This window comes from Diabrotica virgifera, chromosome 10, assembly GCF_917563875.1.
Source record: "Diabrotica virgifera virgifera chromosome 10, PGI_DIABVI_V3a".
In the NCBI taxonomy this organism is placed as follows: Eukaryota; Metazoa; Arthropoda; class Insecta; order Coleoptera; family Chrysomelidae; genus Diabrotica; species Diabrotica virgifera.
In genome coordinates, this window is record NC_065452.1 from 76,828,606 (window position 1) to 76,856,241 (window position 27,636).

A 27,636-nucleotide genomic window follows, 5' to 3' on the forward strand; every position below is an offset into this window, starting at 1 on the left:
GATTCAGGTATATTCAATACACAGGGAAATCAAAACGTAAGTACACCAATTTCTTCAAATATCGAGCAAACTAATCCTTTGAAAGACGGAAACACCTCCCAATTACAGCCCCAAAGGGAGAAACAGGTATTTAAGTATGAATCAAACGATCAAGGACCTTACCATTTATATGTTGAAAATAATCAAACGAACTTTTCGGGTAGGCTAAATTCATTAAAAGTCGGGGATTTAATTTTATCAAATTTTCCTGAACTTGACAATAAAATTTTAAGTATAGATACAATAGGTCGCAATAGAATTCGAATAAAAATGAAGGACCCAAAAAATGCTAATTATCTTGTCAGTAACAAAAACGCTAAAGTATTTATCGACAACAATTTAGATATTTATGTTCCTAAATTTATTATTGTCAGGCAAGGAGTAATAAGAGATATTGCGACGGAATTTTCTGAAGAGTATCTCAAAAATAAAATTAAATCTTATGATAATCATCTGCCTTTCGAGGTTTTAAATGTTAAGAGAATAAATCGAAAGGTTACAAAAGATGAAATGACAGAATTTGTGCCAACCAAATCGTGTGTTGTCAGTTTCAAAACACAAATATTACCCAAATATGTAATTATCAATAAAGTTATTAAAGAGGTAGAGACATACAAACAAAAAGTATTGCTTTGCTTCAATTGTTTGCGTTACGGGCACCTGGGGGGGCACTGTAAGTCTCGTCCCCGCTGTTTCAAATGCAATAAGGATCATAATTCAAAAGAGTGTACGGAAGAAGAAATATCACCAAAATGTTTCAGTTGCATGGGAGATCATTTCACTATTAATTTGAAAGATTGCCCGGAGTTTCACCGACAAAAATTAATCAAAGAAACTATGTCATCAACAAATTTAAATTATCATGATGCTAATAAACAAATCCCTAGAAACACCTACGCTTCTATTACTGCAAATCGTTCAAATAACACTAGCAACATCCCAAATAAAAACATGACCTTTCAAAATATGTCCATCCCACCTCCAACCCGTTTTGAGCTTCTACCCTCATGTTCAACTCGACCTCCTCCAAACTATAACATCTTCGGAGAAAGCCCTTCACACCACACACAAACATACAGTAAAGTTCATCATAAACAATCAACTGGTACGTTTCACAAACCAGTTAAAAGGCTGAGGCCAAATAGCCCAGACCCCATAGAAATAGCACATCGAGATATTGTTTCCCAACCTAGGACTCTAGGGCCAGATTCTAATATTTTAACCAATAACAGTTACGTTAAGAATTTAAACACCTCAGATTTTTCAACTCATCATTCAGGGTTAGGCTCAGAAAATGTCAAAATTATTTTAGAATTAGTGGCAAACATTATCTCAACAATTAGGAGAACCAATAATTATGATATTTCAAAAACGGAACTAGAATACATAATTAGTAAACAATTAAATATAGACTCATCAGAAAACACATTAAATTCGCAGATACAATACAAAAAATAAATATAATTCAATGGAACTGCCGATCAGCAGTTTCAAATAAAGAGAACTTGGAATTCCTTCTTCACGAGTATGATGCTGCTCTTGCAGTGTTATCTGAAACTTGGTTCAAACAAGGAAAGTATTATAACTTTAAAAATTACAATGTTAGTCGTCAGGATCGCCCAGACGGATTTGGAGGGGTAGCAATATTAATTAAAGCAAACATTTTATATAAAGAAATAATAATAAATACTAAAGTCAATTTTTCTCATAAATGCATTGCTCTTAAGCTTTTACCTAATAAAAAAACAATTCATATAGTTTCATTATATATTGAGCCAAGAAAGAAGATAGCGCTGCAAGAGTGGACTGAATTTTTTGATAATGTACCAAAACCTTTTGTAATAGCAGGTGATTTTAATGCCCACCATGTTTCTTGGGGTTGCGATTTTAATGACACATATGGGAATATTTTATCTGATGCAATAAATCAATGTAACCTTGTTTATCTAAACAGCGGATCTCCAAAATTAGTTCCTTTAAGTTGTAAAAGCGCAATCGACTTAACTCTATGCTCTCACGATATTGTACAATTTTTTACATGGACCACAATTGAGGACCCACATGGATCAAATCACCTACCCATATTAATTACACTCGATGTGGAAGATGATCATCAAGTAGCTGTATCCTCGGAGCACAACAGATGGCAGTTAAAAAATGCAAACTGGAATCTATATGTAGCTATTCTTGAATCCAGAGATATAGCTCAAAATTATGATGAATTCCTTTCTATGATTAATGAAGCTGCAGAAATCTCCATCCCAAGAAAAGTCTCTAGTCAGACTAAGCACCGTAATCACTGTCCGAAGCCTTGGTGGAACGAAACTTGTAACAACGCTGCTCATCAAAGAAAAATAGCTTTCATCAAATATAAGAGAACTCCAAATCGTGAAAATTTAATAGAATTCAAAAAAATGGACGCTTTTGCCAAACGCACTTTCAAACTCACAAAAAGGCAAAAATGGATTGAGTACTGTGAAAGTTTAAACCATCATACACCAATTTCACAAATTTGGAAAAAGGTAAACTCATATAAAAATCGGAAATTCCAAAATAGACTACCAATAGACCCAAATGCGAATTGGATAGAAGAATTTCACATCAAAATTTCACCGCCATGGGTACCAACCAACCAAGTTGCATATGATCCCCAAATTTCGTCAGTACCAAGGAACATGACCAATCTAAGCGATAGTTTTTTTATGTGGGAACTGGAACGATGTATGAAACATACCAACAATAGCTCTCCTGGTATAGACAATATTTCATATTCCATGCTTTATAATTTGCCAATGAATCAGAAAAAATATCTTTTAAGTATATATAATGCAATATGGACAGGACAAACAACAATCCCTGAAAGCTGGAAGGAGTATATTATCATCCCAATAAAAAAATATGATAAACCGGATTCCATTCCAACTTCTTATAGACCCATATCATTAGCTTCATGTGTAATGAAAACCTTTGAGAGGCTTATCAAAAATCGTCTTGAGCAATGGTTAGAGAAAGAACATATTCTGCCTGACACACAATATGGTTTCAGAAAATCTAGGTCAGCATTGGAGGCATTAACAGTAATAGTAACAGACACTTTAGCTGGATTTTCTAGTAACTTTATGACTATGGCAGGTTTCAACGATATTACAGGAGCATTTGATAACGTTAACCTAAATGTTCTAACGAACAAACTGATTTCAATTGGATTTCATAAACAATTAGCGAACTTTATAACTTCCCTGTACACCAACAGAAAAATTCATTTAAAAATAAATCAAGAAATCACCAAACCTAGAATCACGAACCTTGGACTCCCCCAAGGCAGCATTTTAAGTCCACATTTGTTTATATTATATACAATGGATGCCAGTGTTAAACTCAAAAATATACGAACAATACAATTTGTAGATGATATTGTTTTTTATTGTACCAGGAAAAACTTTGAAACATGTGAATATGAACTGAACAAAACCTATGACATCTTTAATGAGTGGCTGAATGAAAATAATGTTACACTCTCTGAACAAAAAACAGAGGTGTGTGTATTTAGCCGAAAACGAAACATTGAGCAGGATCATGTAAAACTGGGACCTTATAATTTCCAAATAAAAAATGTAGTGAAATACTTAGGATTATATCTAGATCGGAAACTGCTATGGAAAGACTGTATACATCAAATAACTAAAAAGTCTGAGAATGCTATTAACATACTGAGAGCTTTCTGTTATACCAAATGGGGAGCTGACCCAAATATTGCCTTGTTGTTTTATAGAACTATGATAAGATCAATCCTGGATTATGGTAGCCATTTGTATGGATCAGCGGCACAAACGCATTTAGATAAAATAGAAAACCAAAAAAACAAAAGCTTGAGAATATGTCTTGGATATCTCAAGTCAACTCCAATAAATATTATGGAAGCAGAAGCCGTAGAACCACCATTACAACTGAGAAGGCAACTAATTAGTAACAAGTTCATCACGAAAGCATTTTCCAAATCCGCAAGTTATATAACACTTATCCATGAACTTTCAGTTTCAGTACTCACTCAGTCGTATTGGCTAAAAAAGAAAACTCCACTTATCTGTGAAAGTTACACCACTCATTCTCAATACAGGTTGTCACTATACACATCAAAAATCCAACCAATATTTTCAGAACGTCCACATATTCTGTTTTCTAAACAAATCCAGACATTTCAGATCGACAAACACCACTTTCTCGAAACGGTTAATCAACGATGGCCCGACTACAACCAGATTTACACCGATGGATCAAAACAAATTCGTACAGGCGCCACTTTTTACGATCACACCACAAAATATCACGAAGAGATCAGATTACCAGATGAGGCAACGATATATACAGCAGAAATGTTTGCAATAAGTGAAGCTCTAAAGTATATACTTAGGACTGATAGATCGAAAAGTATTATATTTACAGATAGCAAAAGTGTCGTGGAGAGACTAAAGAATATAGGTGCGTCGAAGAACTTAAATCATCTAGAAGTAGAAATATTACAGACCAATTACGAAATACGTAGCTCACAACGAAAGGTGATAATAGTTTGGATAAAAGGACATTCGGGTATTCAAGGAAATGAAATTGCCGATAAGTTTGCAAAGGCTGCGTCAGACTTAGACAGAGAGTGTATTAATCAGCGTATTCCTTATACCGATTTGAATTCCATAATTAAAATTCAGCTCAAAACCAAATGGCAAGAATTGTATAACAGCAAACAAACAGGACTAAATTACAAATCATGTCAAGTCCAGATCCCGAGGCTAAGATGGTTCCACAACCAAAACAACAGAAACTTTATTATTACCATTAACCGAATAAGAGCAAATCATGCAATGTCACCAACTTATAAATTTAAAATTGGTTTAATTGATGATTCTTCATGTTTATGTGGTGAACTGGGAGACTTAACTCATATTATACTCGGGTGTTCATTAAATAGTGCAAGCACTGATAAATTCTATAATGAAATAGTTAATAACAACATTTTTTTAACCATAAATTTAAATTGTATAATTTTCAATACGAATAATAATATATTGTATTTCTTATATAATCACACCAAGAGGTGCAAAATGAAATTGTAAATTACTAACCACATCTTTGTTAGCAATTCTGCAACTAATTATATTTTGTACGTGTGCACCGAAAAAATATAAAAAAAAATATAAAAAAAAAAATTAAAAAAAAAAAATTTTAAAAAAAATTAAAAAAAAAAAATAATAATAAAAAAAAACAAAAAAAAAACAATAGTAAAAAAGAATATAAAGAAAAAAAAAGCAAAATAAATTATACATATAAAAAGATAAGTAAAAATTAAATTATAAAGAAAACAAAAGAAAAATTTGCACACATTAATCTTACCTTACTAATATTTTGAGCATTGTAATCGTGAGGAAGGATGAGTTTTAAATTAAAAAAAAAATAAAAAACAAAAAGAATTGTTATAGTTAAAGAAAAAATTGTCTGGCTAATTGGTCCCTACCAAAGCCATCAAATTAATTAAAAAAAAAACACATCATCCACATATCTGAACCAATACAAAATTTTTTGTAAAGGATTATGATCTGAAGAATGATTGTCAAAGATATTACACTCAAGGTTATTTAGGAACAAATCTGCTAGTAAGGGTGATAAGGGATTTCCCATTGCAAGGCCTTGTGCCTGTCTATAAATAATATTGTTAAAAGAAAAGAAATCTTGTGACAAACATAATTTAAGTAAACCCAATATGTGGGAAATTGTACCTCTATTAGTGTTACTGTTAATAAGTAAATTCTCCACTATAGGAATGGTTTCATCTCTTGGTACGTTCGTAAACAAATTACTTACATCGAAAGAAACTAGAAAGAAGTCTCTAGGTAAATTTAAAACTGACAATTTATTTACTAGATCAGTAGAATTTTTAACAGAATAATTAGGTTGCAAAGATATGGAAGATTGTAAAATAGTATTAATGAATTTAGACAATGTAACAACTGGAGTGTTATAAAAACTAACCACTGGTCGCATAGGAACATTTGGTTTATGAATCTTTGGTAAACCATATAGTCTAGGTATTTGAGGATTTGACAAAATGAAGGTTTTTTCTTTCATCTTATGTACTAGAAGGAAATCTTTATGTGTAGATAAGGTAGCTTTTAAGTTGGTAACTAATTTATTTAAAGGACTTCTATCTAAAACGTCAAAGTTGTTATTTCTTAAAAATTCTTCGGTTTTTTGAATGTAATCACTATGATGCATGATAATAAGGCATAATAATATCATGATAATATCAGCTTTAGTAACGATAAGGTTATTCCTATTCAATTTGGTAGATATTTGTCTAATCAGATGTAGTTGTTTAAAACATTTGATTTTAATGTTATTGACATTATTATTAAATTTGTTGAGATCTTTTTGTAAAGAAAGGAAACAATTACTTTTCAAGTTGGTTTTTGAAATGTAATCTAAAGGTAAACTTTCTATAACTGTGTCTATATCAACTGAAAATTCTTCAACCATTTTATTGTTAAATGGTACTAAAGTAGAGAATTTTAATCCGTTAGACAAAAAATCAAGTTCTTTATTAGAAAAGGAGCAATTTGATAAGTTGACTGTACGTTTGTGAAATCTAAACCTAAAGGAACCCATCAATCTATCAGTGTTTTGACTATTACTGCTAAGATTATTTTTCTAATTTAACAAATTGTGTAATTTATTGTTTAATCTATTGAATTTAGAATGTTTAATGTACTCTAGATTGTCTAAATGATTAGCTATGGAATCTCTGAAATTATCAAATGACATCTCTCTTACAATGTTATCATAAAGTATTTTAAGCTGGACATTAATCTTATCTAATTGAGCATGATGTTTACATAGTTCATTTTGAAGAAATTTCCTTTCTGTTTGTGATTTAAAGTTTAAAGTAGCAGGGAAAGGTACCTTACATTTTGCAAAAGTTGGTGTTACTTTGAATTTAATGCATTTGTGAATGAACCAGATGTCGATGTTCAACAATTCTCTCTTCTTTGACAGTCTAAGGTATTTATTAAAGTCGACTACCATACTGTAGATAATGAATTGAAACAGACTCTATGACTTGTACACACTTCTAAAAAAGGTCAAACCGGCAAACAGGTGTATGTTCTCAAAGAAATTGAAAGTGTGTAAAAAAATTTTTAATAATCAGCTAAGTACTTTCAACACATAACGTGCCATCATCAGAGCTTCCTAAAAGGACATTTAAGATAAGAGATTTTTTATAAACAAAAGATTGAAAAAACTTACGTCCTCTTATAAATCCTTCATAGAAGAGTAATTGTTAAAATTCACATGATAAATCATGGATACTGGGCAAAAGCCACAGATATCCAAGAGATGAAACCATTCCTATAGTGGAGAATTTACTTATTAACAGTAACACTAATAGAGGTACAATTTCCCACATATTGGGTTTACTTAAATTATGTTTGTCACAAGATTTCTTTTCTTTTAACAATATTATTTATAGACAGGCACAAGGCAATGGGAAATCCCTTATCACCCTTACTAGCAGATTTGTTCCTAAATAACCTTGAGTGTAATATCTTTGACAATCATTCTTCAGATCATAATCCTTTACAAAAAATTTTGTATTGGTTCAGATATGTGGATGATGTGTTAGCTATTATAGATGGAAATTCCTCTGATGCAGAAAATATTCTAGTTTCACTCAATAATCTACATCCAGCCATAACATTCACTTTAGAAATAGAGTCTAACAATTCTATTAATTTTCTAAACCTAACATTGACTAGAATAGAGAATAAATTAAGTTTTTCAGTCTTTAGAAAACCAATTCAGACTGACCACACTATCCCTAGATCTTCTAATCATCCTTTTCAACAGAAGATGGCATCTTTTTATTGCTATATCCACCGTTTACTTAGCTTACCATTATCAGACACAAATTTTATTTCTGAATTAGATATTATTAAACAACTTGCATATAGTAATGGTTACTCCCCTACTTTGGTTGACAACATACTCAACAAATTAAGGAATAAAAGGAAGAGATCTCTAGCTTATAATGCTACTCCTGACAATTCCAATTCAGAAGTTATGTATAGATCTATATCATACATAGGTTATCCTTCAGACAATATAGCCAAAATCTTAAATAACATTCCTAACTTAAAACTCTCATTTAAATGTAAAGAAAACATCAGGTCTATTTTTTCTCATACTAAAGACAGAATTAAAAAAACTTCTAAAAGTGGCATATATAAATTGTCATGTGGTGACTGCCCTGTGACCTACGTGGGTAGAACGATGCGACCGTTGGATACACGTATTAAAGAACATCTTCAAAGATCGATAAATCTAGTTTTGGTCATCATTTGCATGCATCGAAACACAGCTTTAGTCCCCAAAGAGATAGTAGGATCCTACATAGCATACCAAATAATAACTATACTAAAATGAATCTACTAGAAGATCTAGAAATAAGTAGAGAAATGAAAAGAAATCCTCAAAACTGTGTTAACACTCAGATTCAATTAAATTGTAAATTTGATCCTATCTTTAAGAAATTTCTTTAATAATTTTGGTTTAGTATACAGTATACCCAACAATTGCTGTAGGTATTTTGAACATTACTTTTTCGGTATCCTTGAGTTTTCTTTCATTGATTACATATAAGTAGAATATTTGAGATTTGACTTAATCTATTGGTAAATTTGTTAATTTTATAAAATAACAGCTTTCGAACTCTGAACTTGACAAATGAGACTTCTCCTTGGTTTGTTTTCATCTAACTTCTTCCACACTTGGTCAAACCATAACGGTTTGTTTTTTAAAAGAATTTTGATAACTTAAATACACGTTAACATTTCACTTCAATATTAATATTTGTAATTTTGAAAAGTTTACTTTAAAAAATTTAGTATCTTCACTTAGAATTAATTTAACCAACACATGGCCTTTTAGCCATTTTCAATTTAATTAATTTTAAATTTTTATTTACATACCAATATAGAGGGCGCATAAATTAGTGGTTCCTTCTTTATCATTTGAATGAATGACAGCGCTCAGCTGTTCACGTGAACTCACAATGGTTTGACGCAGCCATGTTGTAATTTTAAACTAAAAAAGAATTTAGATGTGATAAACTTTTAATTTTAAGGGTTTTATACCCAATATCTGTGGCTTTTGCCCAGTATTCATGATTTATCATGTGAATTTTAACAATTACTCTTCTATGAAGGATTTATAAGAGGACGTAAGTTTTTTCAATCTTTTGTTTATAAAAAATCTCTTATCTTAAATGTCCTTTTAGGAAGCTCTGATGATGGCACGTTATGTGTTGAAAGTACTTAGCTGATTATTAAAAAAAATTTTACACACTTTCAATTTCTTTGAGAACATACACCTGTTTGCCGGTTTGACCTTTTTTAGAAGTGTGTACAAGTCATACAGTCTGTTTCAATATTTTAATAAGCTATGTAACTTTTAAAATTGGACAGTTTTTTCTATTTTTGTAAATATTCTTTGCGCTTCGATATTATATTTTTACATTTCTCATCCCACCAATAAGGCACATTGGTACGTGGTGTATATGGTTTTTTTTTTCTGGCATGGAACCGGAAGCTGAAGATGCAATTGAATCAACAAGGAATGCAATTTTTTCAGTATTGTTTTTAAAATTATTTAGCGAGGTTGTGGTAAAATTTGCTTCTATAATATTCTGAAAGTGTTGCCAATTTGCCCGTAAATCATTCCACTTAGTGGTATAGATGAGGGTATATAATTTTTAAGTCTACTGCAGATTTACTACTGTTAGGTGACATTCGGGTAGGCGTACCATCATTTATAGTTACTAAATCAAAATTTTCCGAGGCTTCTACTAGAATTTTCTCATTCTTATCATCTAGAATTGGATCCCATGAGCTGTGGTGAGCATTGAAATCACCACAGAAAATAGTAGTGACAGCAAATTGTTCAAACAGATTAGACCAATCCTCTTTGGTTACTTTTATGTCTGGTGGTTTATAAATTAAAACAATATTTACGCCTAATTTAGGAATATGAACTGCGCATGCTTCTATACGAGAAATAAAGTTGTAATTAATAGGTATTTCTGTAAAGTTAAATAGTTTACTGATGTAAATGCCAGCACCTCCATAACCATTATTCCTCAATTTCTGTATAGAGTTATAGCCCTTTAGACGGACATCATAACCCGGTTTTAGCCATATTTCTGATAAGACTAAGATATTACTTCTCTTCTTCAGTGCCTTATCCGGTCCGGATGTTGGCAATCATCAAGGCAATCATTGTTTTGTTGACTGCTCTGCGAAACAGCTCCGCGGAGGTTATCCCAAACCATTGTCGGAGGTTTTTCAACCATGAGATACGACGGCGTCCCGGTCCTCTCCTGCCAAATACTTTGCCCTGCATGACGAGTTGAAGAACTTGATATTTTTCTTCGTTACGCATCACGTGGCCAAGGTACTCAAGCTTACGTTGTTTTAATAAATTAAGTACTTCTTTTTCTTTTGTCATGCGCTGTAGTAGCTCAATGTTGGCGACATGGTCCACATAAGATATTTTTAGTATCCTCCTGTAGGTCCACATCTCGAAGGTTTCAATCCGCTTTTCAGTGGCTTGCGTCAGTGTCCAGGCTTCAACTCCATACAGTAGCACTGGAAGAACGTAGCACCTCACTAACTGCATCTTGGTTCCCAAACTGAGATCACTGCAGCACAGCAAGGATTTCAGCTTGATAAATGTAGACCGTGTCAATTCTGGATCTAATCTCTTGAGCGTGGTCCCATTGTGAGTTGAGGGTAGTTCCGAGGTAAGTGAATCTGTCGACTCTCTGGATCTCTTCGCTATCTGCCATTAGTGCCCCGGAATCTAAATTTACACGGCTGACAACCATGAATTTAGTTTTCTTAATATGTATTAAGGTTCAGTCCGTATGTTACGCTGACAGTTCTCACACGGTCTAGTAAGGCCTGTAGATCATTTAGGCTGGTTGCTAGTAATACAGTGTCATCGGCGTAGCGAATATTATTGATGTATTCACCGTTCACTCGGATTACCATCTCTAGGTTTGTGAGGGCTTCAGTAAAAATTTCCCCAGAGTATATATTGAAAAGAGTCGGCGAGAGCATACAGCCCTGCCTTACTCCTCGCATGATCTTCACTTGGTCGGTCAATTGGTCTTGGACCTTGACTTGAGCACGCTGGTTACAGTATAAAATCATGATGATCCGAATGTCCTTCTCATCTAATCCTACTCTTTGTAGGGCAGTGACCATCTTCTGGTGCTGGCAACGGTCAAATGCCTTGGCGTAGTCAATAAAACAAGCATAGACATCACAACTAACATCGCGGCATCTCTGAAGTAGAACTTGTAAGGTGAAAAGAGCTTCACGTGTACCCATGGAATCGCATAATCCAAATTGCATTTCACCGACATTTTCCTCGCATTTCTTGTAAATTCTGGCATGTATGATTTTAAGAAAAATCTTAAGTGCATGACTCATAAGGCTGATAGTCCGGAAATCTTCGCACGTTTTCGCAGATCGTTTTTTTGTTATTGTTACAAACGTTGACAATAGCCATTCCTCTGGGATATTACCTAAATCGTATATGGCGTTGAACAGTTCAGTTAACTCCTTCGTGCTTACTTCACTCATCACCTTAATAAGTTCGACGGATATTTCGTCCGGACCTATGGCTTAACCATTCTTAGACTGTTTTAAAGCCGCTTTCACCTCGCTTTCTAGTATTCTTAAGATATTACTGTACCTCGTATTTAAAAAATGTAATAAACTCGCTTGGTTGGATAAAAGAGATCTACAATTCCAGTGTAGGATTCAAACTATATTTTTATTAATTTGTTCTGTCATTTTCGGTTATGTTCTAATTACTATTTTCTAATATTATATCTTCACTATTGCTCACTTTATCAAATATTGAATTAATAAAACTAATAACATTTTTATCATTTACCGATTTTGGATTTTTTATTGGATTTTATTTGGATTTAGCTAATTATTTTGCCTTTGGCATTTATTTTAATAAATTATTTATTTTAATAAAACTGAAAATATGGGGTTTGAACATGAAAGAAAAATAATGAAAATTGATAATTTCGGAGACAGAGAGACAGAGAAAACAGAGGAAACAAAGAGACCTTTTGATAATATTCTACAATAAATGAATTGTAGCTTTCAAAATTTTAACGATTTAAAATTTGTAGAATTATATATAATCTTAATGTTTCTAATTATAATTCATCAAAATTTCCCACAGAGGAATTTATGTCATTACGATTAAATAATGAAAATTTTTTGATATCCCAGCTTTGCATTCTCAGTTAAGTATCATTTATGAAACAACTGACATGAATGATAAAGAAATACCCAGAAATCTGGGATTTCTTTATAACTACTGGTTTAAACAAGTCGCTGTGTGAAGTGGTCAAGTTGTGTGAATTAGTACTACTAACTATCCCAGCCACAAGTGCATCAGTTGAACGAAGTTTTGCAGTATTAAGATGCATTAAAAGTTTCAAATTAAGAGTTTAAAAGAGATTCAACAAGCGAAGACAGACTTTGAAAGTTAGCCCTATTATCCATTAAAAAATACTGCATTCAACAATTATAAGAAGTTGATAGGAGAATAGACCTCGAGTATAAATAAGTGTCATTTTAGTGAAAGTTGTGTGTTGTGGAAAATGCCTCGGAGTATATTTTTTTTTTAAATATGATTCTTCTTTAGAAAACCAAGCCCGGCGCGAGGACTCAAGGCCCGAGCTAGCAATACAGATCAATGATAGGTCACTAGTCACTAGAAATAGCGAGAATAGAGTGCCTCACGCATTCACGCGTCACGGATTTAGTGTGTGAGTCCTTGTACGCAGGACGTCTCACATAATTAAGTACTTTGCTGATAGAGAGCCCCTGCGCATCAGAGTGTTATCAGGTGGAAAGTTGCTCGACCCTTGACCCTTAAGAAAATATTTTTATATCCTTATTGAATCGCTTCCCCTTTCGAAAAAGTCACCGCACGCCACTGCGTTACGGTAAGGGTTTGATAGAATTGAAGTGTAAGGACGATCTACTCTTTGCTCTGGCACCGACAAAATGGTAGGAGTCAAAGTTGGAGAAACTGGAGGACAAATGTATTTTCGTCGTTTCTTACTCTGTGTGGAATTCATATGTGCATATGAACTGGTTCGATCAGTTTTAGGATTAGATAACAAATAACTAGATTCATTGTTTGTAGTAGTGGCAAGTTCTGGGAAATTTTCTAAGTTATTAAATATGGCGAATCTATTGTTGGCAGCTATTTTAGCGTAAGAAGGATTAAGATAGATAAATTCAGCTTTTTTGAAAAATATATTTACGAAAGACATAATTTTTTATCTTAAACTGTTTTTTATACACAGGACAATCTCTATAAATAGAAGGATGCCCACTGTTTTGACAGCTAACACAGTAGACTTCATATGTATCACAACTTAATTCTTTTGGATGACTTTAGAGCATTTATTACAACGCGGTTTACCTGTGCACTGTGACTGTAGATGACCATAACGCAAGCAATGTAAACACTGTACTACCAGGTGTATATCCTGACTTGATCGTAAAAGGCGACTAATAGGAGCAGCATTCCGCTGTCCTCTTCCTTGAAATCCTGTCGACACCTAACCTTCAACGACCAAACCCCGATACCCACCTCCAACTCACCCCGCGTGAGATTGGAGTCCTTTTGTCCGTGGGAGAATGGCAAGGGCCGTCTGGGCGTGGGGGAAGCGGGGCATGTATATGTCGCGCAACCTATCAAACTACGTTCAGAACGTCCAAACCAGACACGCACTCCTATAATAAACACGCACTCTCACGAAGGAAATATAATTGCCACCTCCAGGACCACTACTCCCTGAGGCTTGTCTGGAAGCTACAGTCGGCAGCCCCGGCACCAGACTCGGGCGCGGAAGGCCAATAACCTACCCATCTTAAATTTTATATTATTACTGAAACTTTGGTAGAAACAAACCGGACGGATCAAATGTTGACGACTTTGGCATCACCGTAAACACGGACACGATTTGGTTGCTGGAATGTAAAAACACTGTATGAGATTTCTAAACTGGCTCAAGCAGTAAAATAATTAAACAGATATAAATTAAGCAGCTTTGTTGGTCTATCGGAAGTAAGATGGTTGGGAAATTGTGAACACCATACCCAAACAGGAGAACTTCTATTATATAGTGGTAAAGAAAATGGAAGTCACGAGAGCGAAGTGGGTCTTCTACTCAGTAAACAAGCCAAAAAAGCCTCATTTCATGGAAACCCATTAATGACAGAATTATGACTGCCAGATTTTATACTAGATACCGTAAGATAACAGTTATTCAGTGCTATGCTCCTAGGAACACATCTCTCCACGAAGATAAAGACATTTTCTATGAACAACTAGAACAAACGACCCCACAAGTAAACAAAGGCGATATCCTAATAGTGATGGGCGATATGAACGCCAAAGTTGGAGAAGATAATATTAATATAGAAACCGTAATGGGCAAACATGGCCTGGGAGTGACGAATGAAAATGGAGAGCGCTTTACAAATTTTTGCTTCAATCATCGTTTAGTTATTGGTGGAACCATCTTCCCACATAAAAATATTCACAAGGTAATATGGACTGCACCTGGTCATACAAGAGAAAACCAAATAGACCACATCGCCATATCAAAAAGATGGAGATCATCTCTTCTTGATGTACGAAATAAAAGAGGAGCAGACATCGCAAGTGACCACCATCTGTTAATTGGTACCATTAAAATCAAGATGGCAAAAAACAAAATCACAAGAAACACCAACAGACCCACATACAATCTAAACAAATTAAAAACTCTTCCAGGAAAACACATGTTTAGGGAGGAGCTTCAAGTAAAAACAAGAGAACGTAAAGTAAATAGTTGGGAAGATTTGGCAAATGTTCTGACAGAAATAGCTGAAGACAAACTGGGTAAAAAAGAGAAAGGTAGAAAGGAATGGATATCAGATGAAACTTGGAATCTTATCGAGAAAAGAAAACAACGAAAAAAAGATATCTTGCAAACAAGAATTGTAGAAGGAAGCACGAACCGACAACAAGAATATGAAACACTAAATAAAGCAGTTAAAAGGAATGCAAGAAGAGACAAAAGAAGGTGGGCTGAAGAACTGGCAAAACAAGCAGAAACAGCTGCACAGCACAACAGGACTAGAGAGCTGTACCAAATTACTAGACGATTAACAAAAAATGGGCCCAACTGTTCGAACATTGTAAGATCCAAGACAGGTGAATTACTTACTACAACGGATGACCAAGTAGAGAGATGGAAAGAGCACTTTCAGGAGATGCTAGGCACGCCCAGGGATAACGCAGATGAAATTGTCGAAAACCCGCAGAATATAGACTTGCATATATCTTGCGAGTCCCCTTCCAAAACGGAGATAATAACAGCTATCAAATCTCTGAGAAATAACAGGTCCCCGGGAATCGATAACATTGCTGCCGAACTACTTAAAACTGACCCGCATCTAACTGCTGAACTTTTGCTCCCCATAATCCGAGAGGTGTGGGAAACAAACCGCATTCCAGCGGGCTGGAAAAAAGGTAACATTATTAAACTTCCAAAAAAGGGCAACCTCACACTGTGCAAAAATTGGAGAGGAATAACCTTGCTTACCGTCATAAATAAAATTTTTACGACCATCATACATAAAAGATTAACAAACAAGGTTGAATTTCGAGCGAATCAAGCAGGTTTTAGACCAGAATCTTCCTGCATAGATCACATTAATACTGTGAGGGTGATAATGGAACAATCGGTTGAATGGAACACACCTCTATACATGGTTTTTGTTGATTTCGAAAGTGCCTTTGACAGCCTATCTCATACTGCTATATGGAAAATTTTAGAGCTAAGAAACATTCCTCATAAAATAATTTCCATTATAAAGTCACTGTACACTGAGGCGACGTGCAGCGTGACACACAATGCGATCAACAGTGACGAATTTGACGTACTTACTGGAGTCAGACAGGGATGTGTGCTTTCTCCGTTTCTGTTTAACATAGCTCTAGACTATGTTCTCTCCAAACTAGACTTCGACACAAAAGGGATACAATGGACGTTAACCACACGCCTAAGTGATCTAGAATACGCCGACGATATCTGCCTGTTAGGACAAAGGTTCCAGGATGTGGCCGACCAATTGGAAACACTATCCACTGAGGCCAATAAAATAGGTTTAAAAATCAATATTGGTAAAACCAAATCCATGAGAATAAATGGAAGGAACAACACGCTATTTAATATCGACAACAAGCAGATTGAAATTGTGGAAAACTTCACGTACCTTGGAAGTGTCATAACAGAAAGCGGAGGTACAGAAGACGATATTCGTATGAGGATACGAAAAGCTCAACAAGCTTTCAGCATGCTTAACCCTGTTTGGAGGTCTGGAGAATATACTACAAGGACAAAGATCCGAATATTCCAGTCAAATGTTATGTCTGTTCTACTCTATGGATGTGAAACCTGGAAAGTGACAAAATCCCTTACAGACAAATTGCAGGTCTATGTTAACAAATGTCTACGAAGAATTTTCCGTATTTTCTGGCCAAACACCATCAGAAACGAAGATCTGCTACACCTGACCCAACAAAAGAGGGTAGAAAATGAAATAAAATCCAGAAAGTGGGGGTGGATAGGTCACACACTCCGAAAAGATAGTTCCAGTATTGCAAAAACTGCCCTAGAGTGGAATCCCCAAGGAAAGAGAAAAAGAGGTCGCCCAGCACAAACTTGGAGAAGATCCATTATGGACGAGATAAGAAGTCAAGGAAAGTCTTGGAATGAGGTGAAGGCCCTAGCGCAAAATAGAACCCGATCGCGCGTTTTCACTGAAGCTCTATGCTCCACTTAGGAGTTCAAGAACATTATATATATATATATATATATATATACCAGGTGTATATACGGCTCAACAGGAAAATTTACCATGTTAATTTTGACAAAATCATGGATTTTATTACCTGCAAAAGTTAAAACAACAAGCTGTCTCTTTATATATTCGATTTTATTGGTATTACTATCAACTATCTTCCGTGTTAAACGTTTAACCTCTGTGACTGGACTATTGGATTCTATCGCCTTTAAAATAAATTATTTCGTAAAAAAGCTATCAGCCTCTCTGATAATGCCTTTCTTGTGGTTAAAAAATTTGGGAATTTATGCAATCAGTTCATTAGAAGTAATAATTTTATGATTAATTAATGAATTAGCAATATTGTAGGTCCTAAAAATAACTTTGACACGTTTTAAGCCAACAGGTATTGATATCAATAATGTCTTTTTTATATTCACATACTTGCCGAAGATAAAAACCTATCCTAACCGGAAAAAGTTTGCCTATGCTTTTATTTGTATTCTCTAAAAACACAATAAAGCCCTACATCCCTAACAGAAAATTTATTATTTAGATCATATGTTCTTTCAACTGTTGTTTCCATATTCGTTTGTTTAGATTCCAAAGCGGGCGGTCCAGAAGGACCGCCCGAATCGTTGCTCATATTAAACAATAAGTTACCTTACCTTAGTTGTAAATATCCACAAAATAAACAAAAAAACTGCTAAAAATGATAGCAATTATAAAATAATTAACCTAATCAGTTGACTGCACCAAAAACACCAACTTATCGTGACAATGTTGATACCAGACTGCATTATTTTTTATTATACTTTTAGTTTCATCGAATTATACGTATTCATCATTCCATTGATTTCGAGATCCACATATAAGCAAATCTAAAGAAAATAACAATCCAATGTTATTATGCAATTCAAACCATTAATCTTATAACAATATTAAATCGATCAGCCTATATTAATTTACAAGTTAGGAGGGTTGGAATAAAAACATCTTTATTCAATTAACATCCTGTACAAATGTAATACGTACACGGTGCTATTCGTACAATAATGCAGTGCGGATATTAACACCCTAAATCTGGATGAATTTCCATATACAAAAGACTGACAGGCATGCAGACAGCAGTCAATCCAAACTTCTCCCCTCAGGACTGAAACTGCACGTCCTCATTTGAACGACGCGCCGGGTAACCGGTATCCAACAGGCCACACACTGTGTTCTTAACGTAGATTGTCTATGCAATGATGCCAACACTATTAGCTGCTTTTTAAAGCTCTTATCTCAACATCACACAATAATGAGAAGTTTTAAGATATGCAGTATGACAACAGTTAAAACTACACTAGAGCTCCTGCTGCTTTTTTACGTTTTACTTTTTACTTTTACTTAAGACTCTTCCTTTGCTATTTATTATCTTAAAAGTGGTGATATTTATTAAAATTTTGAAGAAAAATGCCGGGACTTGAATTATTGTGATTACCTGCAATTGCTGACGATATACGTTTGAACTTTTGTAAAGAGTATCGTAAAAAGAAAACCAACATCAACGCATTCATTAAAAATTTATAACTTGTAAAAATCAGAAATAAATACACTACACAAACTCAGTTCAAAGTATGTTTGTTGAATCAGGTGAACCATCCCTTCAACTCAGGAGAGAGTACCTTAGCCTGATACTTGGTAAGCCAAATTCAGCCAACACACGTTACCATGGACAACAATAATTGCTCTCCCTCATTGTAATATAAACCTTTCTGCACATCAGCAAAAATCTTCAAACAGAAAGTACTATATGTATATGTTAGGAAAGGTTTCCGCGGTTAATACAATGAAACTTAAAGCTAAAATCAATATGAATAAAAGAATTAATATTAAAATTAAACTCACCAGACTTCCGGGTTGAACCGCGTCGTTGGTTTTTAGACCGAGCTTTCGACGCCCTCTCTGATGTCATCTTCAAGTATTCCGGGGTCTCAGTCTCCTGAGGCTCCAGACACCACACTCACTACTCACTGCTTCACTACTCACTGCAATACTGTTGTCGTCGATGTTGTTGCGGTCATTTATACCGCGGACTGCCGTGGCTGTCGATGACGTGGCCTTGAAATTAGCGAGAAGATTATTCTGGGCGGGATTTGGATTAACGCTTAAATGGGAGTTGGCGCGAAGATTTTTGCCGTCATCTCTTTTATTGAGGCAATTTGGCCGTATTTCGATTTCTATGGCTTCTCGTATAATCCTTGGTTTATAGAAGCGGATGCGGGATTTGGTTCTGGAGTATTTAAAGTGAATTTTGTGACCTGTATGAAGATGGTGTTGGCCTAGGGCTGAAACTGAAACGGAATTGCGAACAGATATGGAATGTACATAAATCCTATTCTATATTCTACGGTTGGTTTGTCCTATGTAAGATCGGCGGCAGTTTGCACAAGGAATTTTATAAACTCCGTGTTGTTCATTTGGTATGTTGTCTTTGACAGATCGGACAAGAGATGAAAGTTTTTGTTGGGGGGTAAATATTGTTTTATTTCTCGTGGTTTAAGAATTCTCTCGATTTTGTCAGTAACACCTTTGATATAATGAAGACAAGTTCGTCTGATCAGGGTCTGAGTCTTTGGGTTGGGATTGAGCGGGAGATTGAAGTTTATGGATGCTCCTATCGATGTGATTTTCTCGGTAACCGTTTTAAATGAGGGCTTGTTTTAAAGAAGAGAGTTCAGTAGATCTACTTGCATCATCGGAAAGGCGTATTGATCTGGAGACAAGCATATTAATAGAATAGAATAGAATAGAATAGAATAGAAATACAGTCGAACCCGCTTATTAGAATCCCTGTTATAGGAATATCCCGGTTTATGGAATATAAATTCAAGTTCCCGAAACATTTCCATTTACTCCTTAATAAATTTATCTGTTTATTGGAATAGGATCTAACTAGATAATACCGCTTATTAGCATATTTTGCAGGTCAAAGAATATTTTTTTTTACAATTTACTAAAAATTTAAATTATGTATGTTTGGTATTATGGTTTGTCGTCAACGGCTTGGTTGTAGTGCTGGATTAGATATTATTAGGGTAATAAATATTTATTACTTTGTTACGAATACCAATTCGATCTTTAGCAAGGCCGACAAATGCATGGGTCATAAAATAATTTTTATTTGTCTACACAAAGGCACTGTTGCCTGTTATAAAATTGTTAGAAGCAGTTTATTTATAATTCACTCAGAGAGTACCTACTTGTTTGCAAGATGGAATTATGGCTTTGTTAAATCCGAAAAGAAAAGAAAAGAACAAGAATGTAACAATTCATTTCTTGACGCCAATAAAACTTCTATTCAACCAATGGATTAAGGATGACCACACGGATTAACAACGAAAAAGCTATAATTACCAATAATTTCTCAAGAAAAAAAAAAGTAGTTTTGTTATATATGCATTTTAATAAGAAAATATTTACATATCTACATATTGCATACATTTCATATTAATTACCTAATGTATTCATTCACATACATGTAATGAAATTTGGTATTTAACACATACATAAATAAGTACTAGTTACACTACTGTATTACTGTATTATTGACGTAAAAAGACCTAAAACCATTTACATACACTGATTATGTAGGTACATATATGATATACATATTGGCATAGTATGTAATAAAACTACATATTGGCATAGTATGTAAAACTACACATTGGCATAGTATGTAAATAATATTATTACGTATATTCGGTAACACTTATTTCGACTAGCCACCAATGATCGGTTATTAGAATATCCCGGTTATAAGAATATTTTTGCCTTGCATAAAGGCTATTCCAATAAGCGGGTTCGACTGTATGCTTTATTGTCACTGAAAATACAAATTTTATGGACAAAGCTTAATTAAAGTCAGAAAAAATAAATAAATAATATCTAACAATAACAATAACAAATACAATTTTCTGAAATTTGATAAATCGTCAATATAAAAAAAATATACATAAATACAAAATATAAGTTAATAAAGTAAAGAAAAAAAAACAAAATCGATATATTGCAACAATTTATAGAAATTGCAAAGTGAATATACAACAAAGTAAACTATTTATAGACATAGGAACTAATAAGTTTAAGCTGCTGCATGTGACACCCAAATATAGATAAGTTTGGTTACTTGTACATTACTGTAATTTCTTAGTTAGTCATTAAGAAACTCTTCTACTGAATAATATGGTCTTTCTTTTAGATAGATGAGCTTTTGTCATTTTACGGAACTTGGGGAAAGATGTTGCAGATTTGAGTTGTAAAGGAAGATGGTTGTATAGTTTTTTTTTGCGGAATATAATATAGATTTCTTTACTAACACAGAGGACGGGATCGGTAAATAGACATCAAAATTTGAATTTCTGGTGGAGTAGTCATGACGAGGCCTTGCTGGAAAGACATGCATGTGTTTACGAATTAAGCAAACAGTTTTTAAAATATATAAAGATGTAAGGGTTAAAATGCCGTGATCTTTGAAATAACTTCTGCAATGTGTTTTTGTTCTGAGGCCAAACAGATACCTTATTGCTCTTTTTTGTAATTTAAAAATAACATCTAATTGGGCAGCTGTACTAGAACCCCAAAAAGGAAGACCATATCGAAGATGAGACTCGAACAAAGAAAAATATGTTAGTTTAGAAGATGCTAAGTTGAGTTCTTTCGAAACAGATCTTATAGCATAGCAGGCTGAGGCGAGTTTCTTACTTAACACATCGATATGAAGGGACCATTTGAGGTTGCTGTCTAAAAAAAAATACCAAGAAATTTTACAGAATCAACGGTAGAGATCTGGCTATTATTAACAAGCAGGGGTTGAAGAGCACTTTTATAGGATAATGCTACTGTCTTATCCACGTTAAAAGAGAGTAAATTAGAGTCAGACCAGGTTTTTATTGTAAGCAAATCAGAAGTTATAGTTGCACGAAGAGATGCAATAGTTGAGTTGCTCCAAGTGATACTGGTATCATCAGCAAAAAGAAAAATTTTTCCATCGATTTTTAAGTTAATGATGTCATTTATAAAGATAAGGAACAGTAGAGGACCCAATACTGAACCTTGTGGTACTCCACATACAATGTTTTTGAGACTAGAGTCAGTATCATTTGCTCTAACTAGTTGTTTCCTATTATTCAAGTAAGATTGGAACCAATTCAAAGAAATACCTCGAATCCCATAGAAATTTAGTTTTTTTAATCAAAATGTCGTGATTTACACAATCAAAAGCTTTGGCATAGTCACAGAAAACAGTGGCAGTATAAAGATTATTGTTTAGTGCTTGGTAAACCTCATGAAACACAGAAAACAAGGCATCAGTGGTACATTTATTAGTTAAAAAGCCGAACTGATTTTGGGATAAGATGTTGTTATCAATGAGAAATGACTGAATTAATGATTTATGAAGGTTGATGATGAGAGTTGGCCTGCAAGTAGCGGCTGGTATGGGCACAGTATAGGAGAATCAGTAAGCTCACTCGTCAAAAAATTTGTTCCATGCGCGAAGTTGACCAAAATTCGTTTCACCGTGCGCATCCGATAAAGCGGATCGGATACGTTTGCTATGATTGGTCGGGATCGTCATCTGATTTTCTTTTGTGAATTTTTTGAGGTTGTGTTTGGGAATTGTATTGTTTTGGTTAATTTAGTACTTTATTCTCATATTAATAATATTATTATGTGCTGTGAATGTGATATTATTTTCTTAAATCAATAAAATGGAAATAAAGCAAGAAAAAACAATTTTTACAAAGACAAATGGAAGATTAAAATCGGAAATACTGGCCACCTGTGTGATGATGTTATAATATTATGTTCCTATTCTGTAAAAACTGAGATAAAGAATGTCTTTAAAACTGATAAAAAATAGTTATTTCTCTGATACAAAATCTTTGGACCAAATAAATACAGAAGGTTATAGTGAAGACATCAAGAGGATGATAATTCGTGTCGAAAATGGTAAGTTTTTCTGATTATGTTTCCATAGGTATCTGTAGTAAAATTAAATTAATTAAACATGAACACATTAATTAACTCATGCAAAGGCCAATTGTAGTGAACTACGATTGGAGTTTCCATCATTAACATGAAGTTTATACATGTAATATATGTACTTACCTACTCCTTCACTCCTTGTATGTACGTACATATAATTCAAAAGATAGGTACACACTTTCCAAAAAGATCAAGATCCGACGTCTATGCTAACTATAAATAGATCTGATACCTACTGGCATTTTTGGATCATTAGACTTCTAATCACTAAATTTGTTTTAAACTATATACTTGTGTTAGTGAAAGTACATTTTAGCTGTATTGTTGTAGAGCACTGTAACCCAAAATCTACTCTAATTCAACATATGAAAGTTCACTGTAGAAAAAACCTTATATATTTGTATAAATTGTATTATTATATGTAATATATTTGTAATATATTGTTAAAATTGATAGTTCACACTGAAAAATTCATGTAAAATATTAATATATTTGGGAATAACCATATAGTCGGTTCGCTAAACTCAGACACAACTGGCTAGTGATTTTAGTCGGTATTTCTTTTTGGCCAATTTTGACAAAATTGACAAAATTACTAACTATTTAGTAATTATGAACATTTTAGTAATTATTTTTTTTTTGCCAATTTTACCAAATTGGCAAAATTACTTACTAAAATCACTAGCCAGTTGTGTCTGAGTTTAGCTAACCGACTATATCAATAAAACTATCAGGATTTCTTAAAATTCAGTATGCTAAAGATATCAGTTTTTTCTAAATAATAACTATAAATATAGAGCATCTATATTCATTGATACTAATTTATTTATTATTTACAACTATTCTTATTTTGACCTGATGTGTAAATGATGTATAAGCAGACCTTATGATTCTAAGGATCTAAAGATAGAGGGAAGTTACTAGGAATTGACAACTTCTCTGGTAGCAGGCCCAGGTTGAAACAGGATTGTCAAGCTAATTATGATAATGATGTTGTTATTTATGAAGTTCATAAAAATCTATTAAAAGATAATAAGTGATATGGTTTTTCCTTTCAAAAATAATAAAGGTGGATCAAAATCAGTATGGTGGACTATCATTCGGTTAGGATGATGATTTTGTAGTTTGTACATATAAATATATAACTATATTCTTTAAACTTAATTTTTGTTTTAGATTTCCTTCATCATAAATGAAGAACTGAAGTTATTATAAAGCCAGTGGCTGGACATTCTCCTGTCAAAAAGAATAACCCATTAGCAAGTGTGCAAAAGAAACAATGAAATTGTGAAATTTCTTTTAGGTTATTTACCTGTGTAGATTATTTGAAAAAACATTTAAGAGCACACACTTTAGAAAAACCTTATCAATGTGAAATCTGCGTTAAGCAATTTTCTCTAAATTCTCGTCAAAATCGACATAAATATATGAGAGTTCATACTCAGGAAAAATCTCACAAATGTGAAATCGTTTACCACTGCGTGTCATATGAAAGCACATTTTAGAACACACGGTGGTAAAAAACCTCATGAATGCAACATTTGTGGTAAGCAATTATTGACTGCAAAAACAAATTTAAATAAAAAAAGTGACACAAATGTGAAATTTTAGTCCTCTATTTTTCTTAATCAGAAATTTATTGTCTTCTTAGTTTTTATACCCCCAAATCAGCTTGTAAATAGTATTCTTTTAAATGTACTTTTAGTTGTATTATATTTCATCCTCATTTTTGCATACTTTCATTTTTAATTTGTCACATCTACCGCAAGTATCTTTCTTTATGTTTCTTCATACTGAAAATCAGGCTGTAAAACATGTTTTCATATATTTTACAATTAGTAAAATTATCTGGATACATCCTCTAAGCTTCATAAATATGTAACAGTGAGAGTGTAGAGTGAAGGTAAATATTTCCTTGATGACTACCTTCTTTTCATATTTATTCATATTCAAAATTTGTTTTTTTTGCCCATTTTTCAATTTTCACTTATTATAATAATATATTGTTATTAGTTAATTAAAACACACACTTTTATTTTGCAATAATAATCACAACTATGACACATACTGCAGACTAATTTATAGGTTGTGTATGTTAAGTTGGTTGCTCGTTACATTAAAATCTAACCGTTAATAAGAGCACTAATCAAGTTGTCTCATTATTCACTAATAGATATACTGACATAGGCCGTGCCAAAAGGAATATGTTGACATATTCCTTTGTACACTAAATTTTCTATACTATTTTGTAAGTACCTCTTTTGGAACAATCAACGTAACATACAATTTTAGTTACAATGGCTTGTCCCCTTTTACCAACAATTAAAACATACTTTTTTAACCTATATTAGTTAAATTTGGTCTATACATGATCTTTCCCTTCTGAAACCCGCTTGTTCTTCTCTGAGAGTTTTGTCTGTTATATTGTTGATACTTTGATGAACAACAAATTCTGATATTTTATTTATGGAACATAACCGCATTATTTCTGTCCAGTTTTTGCATAGCTGTACATCCCCTTTTTTGGGAGCTTAACTATCTATAATTCCATTATTCCATTCCATAGGTAGGATTTCTTCAGCCCATATATCTGCTAATAGTGGGGCTATTAGCTTCAAGGTTCTCAGTGTCTGCTTTCCACAGTTCTGCTGGGATATCATCCATTCCCACTGCCTTGTTATTCCTCAGGTGTCGGACTGCTACAGTTATTTCTTTTTCTTTGGAGTTTCCTAATTTATCCTTAGCTAATTTTCATTTGGCTCTACGTCGTTACTCTCTTAAAATGGCGGCTTATTTTCGTCTTCTGTCATAAGTTCGCTATAGTACTCATGCCATCTTCATGTTTGCTGTTCTGTTGTTGTAAGCAGTTTTCCTTGTTTGTCTTTTAGTGGTGTGTCACTGTTGACATTCTTATTTGCAAGATGTTTAGTGGTTTTATATAGCTCTCTCTGATTATTTGTTTCGGCTGCCTCTTCTGCTAAGCGCGCCATCTCTGTCCATTTTCTTTTGTAATTCCCAGCGCTCTTTTACTTGTACTAATTCTCCTAATTCCTTTTACTTGTTCGAATTCTCCCAATTCTTTTTACTTGTTTATTTATATCTGCATACTCTTGGGTTCTTCTGATTTTATCTTCTAATTTTTGTATTCTATTTAGTTTGGCCTTTAAATCCTTTCTCTTTTTTATCAGTTGCCATGTGTTGTCACCTAGCCACTCTGATTTCTTTTCTCCGTTGTAGTCCAACACTTCTTCTGCGGTTTGGTGTACAGCCTCTTTGATAATCTCCCATTTGTTTGATATATATGTCTGTGTGTTGTTTACAGTTTCTGTGTTCAATTTTATTTTGTTACTCCACATTTTTTGGGTTTCACTGTCTTTCAGTCGTTGTATATTATCTTCGTTTGTTATATTGTTTACTCCCGCCTTTTGCCTTGATTTTTAATTTTATTTCTGCTATTAGTAGGTTGTGATCACTTCCTACATCTGCTGATCTTTAATTTCGTACATCTAGAAGGATACTTCTTCATTTTTATTAATTAAGATGTGGTTTATGTGATTTTGCGTTTTGTTATTTGGTGAGATCCAGGTTATTTTGTGGCAGTCTTTGTGTGAGAAAATCGTTCCTCCAATGACAAGATTGTTTTCTAGGCTAAGTTCTATAAGTTTCTCTCCATTGTTGTTTCTTTTCCCTAGTCCATATGTTCCCATGCATTTTGCCACTCCCTTATTGTCTTTGCCAACTTTCGCGTTCAGATCTCCCATGACTATGAGTATATCTCCTTTGGTCACCTTTCCGATAGTATCTGTTAATTGTTGGTAGAAATTTTCTTTCTCATCTTCTGTAGGTGCGTAACATTGAATAATAGTTTAATAACAATAATAAATTTAATCATAATAAATAAATTGGGGAGAAATCTGTAAATTTATTAAGATTAGATAACAACAGCAGCTAAATATTTCATTACTTACAACTAATTAATATAAATTTTCCAAAAATATCTTGAACATTGACTTACTACATATTAATTGGTTTTATTTTGACATATTTAAGAATTATGGTACTGCAATAATTTTTATTTTAATAGAATTAACTATTTCAAATGGGAAATAAGCCACAATTTAACTAAAAATGGTTTTAATAACGTTTCGACGCCCACATCGGATGTCGATGTCAAAATACAAAATATTAATGTTTAATTAATATTTTGTAATACCATTAATATTTTGTGTTTTGATAACGACGTCCGATGTGGACGTTAAAACGATAATAAAATCATGTTTTTTATTAAAATTGGGGCTTATTTCCCATTTAGAATAGTTAATTACAAAAATGCCACAAGGAAATGGCTTCAGAACAACATTTTAATACAATGTTATCTAATATTGAATTTTTTTAGTGAATAGGTCAAAGTAAACAAGAGAAAGTACTTACAAATTTTTTTAAGGTGTAAAGGTACTTGCTATGTTCGTGTAAAACTCCCTTAACCATGAATGTAGGTTGGTACTACTGTCATCTGAACGACAGCTGCCATATACTTAATACTTGGATAATAAAATGGAACCATGTGCATAATTCTTTAAAA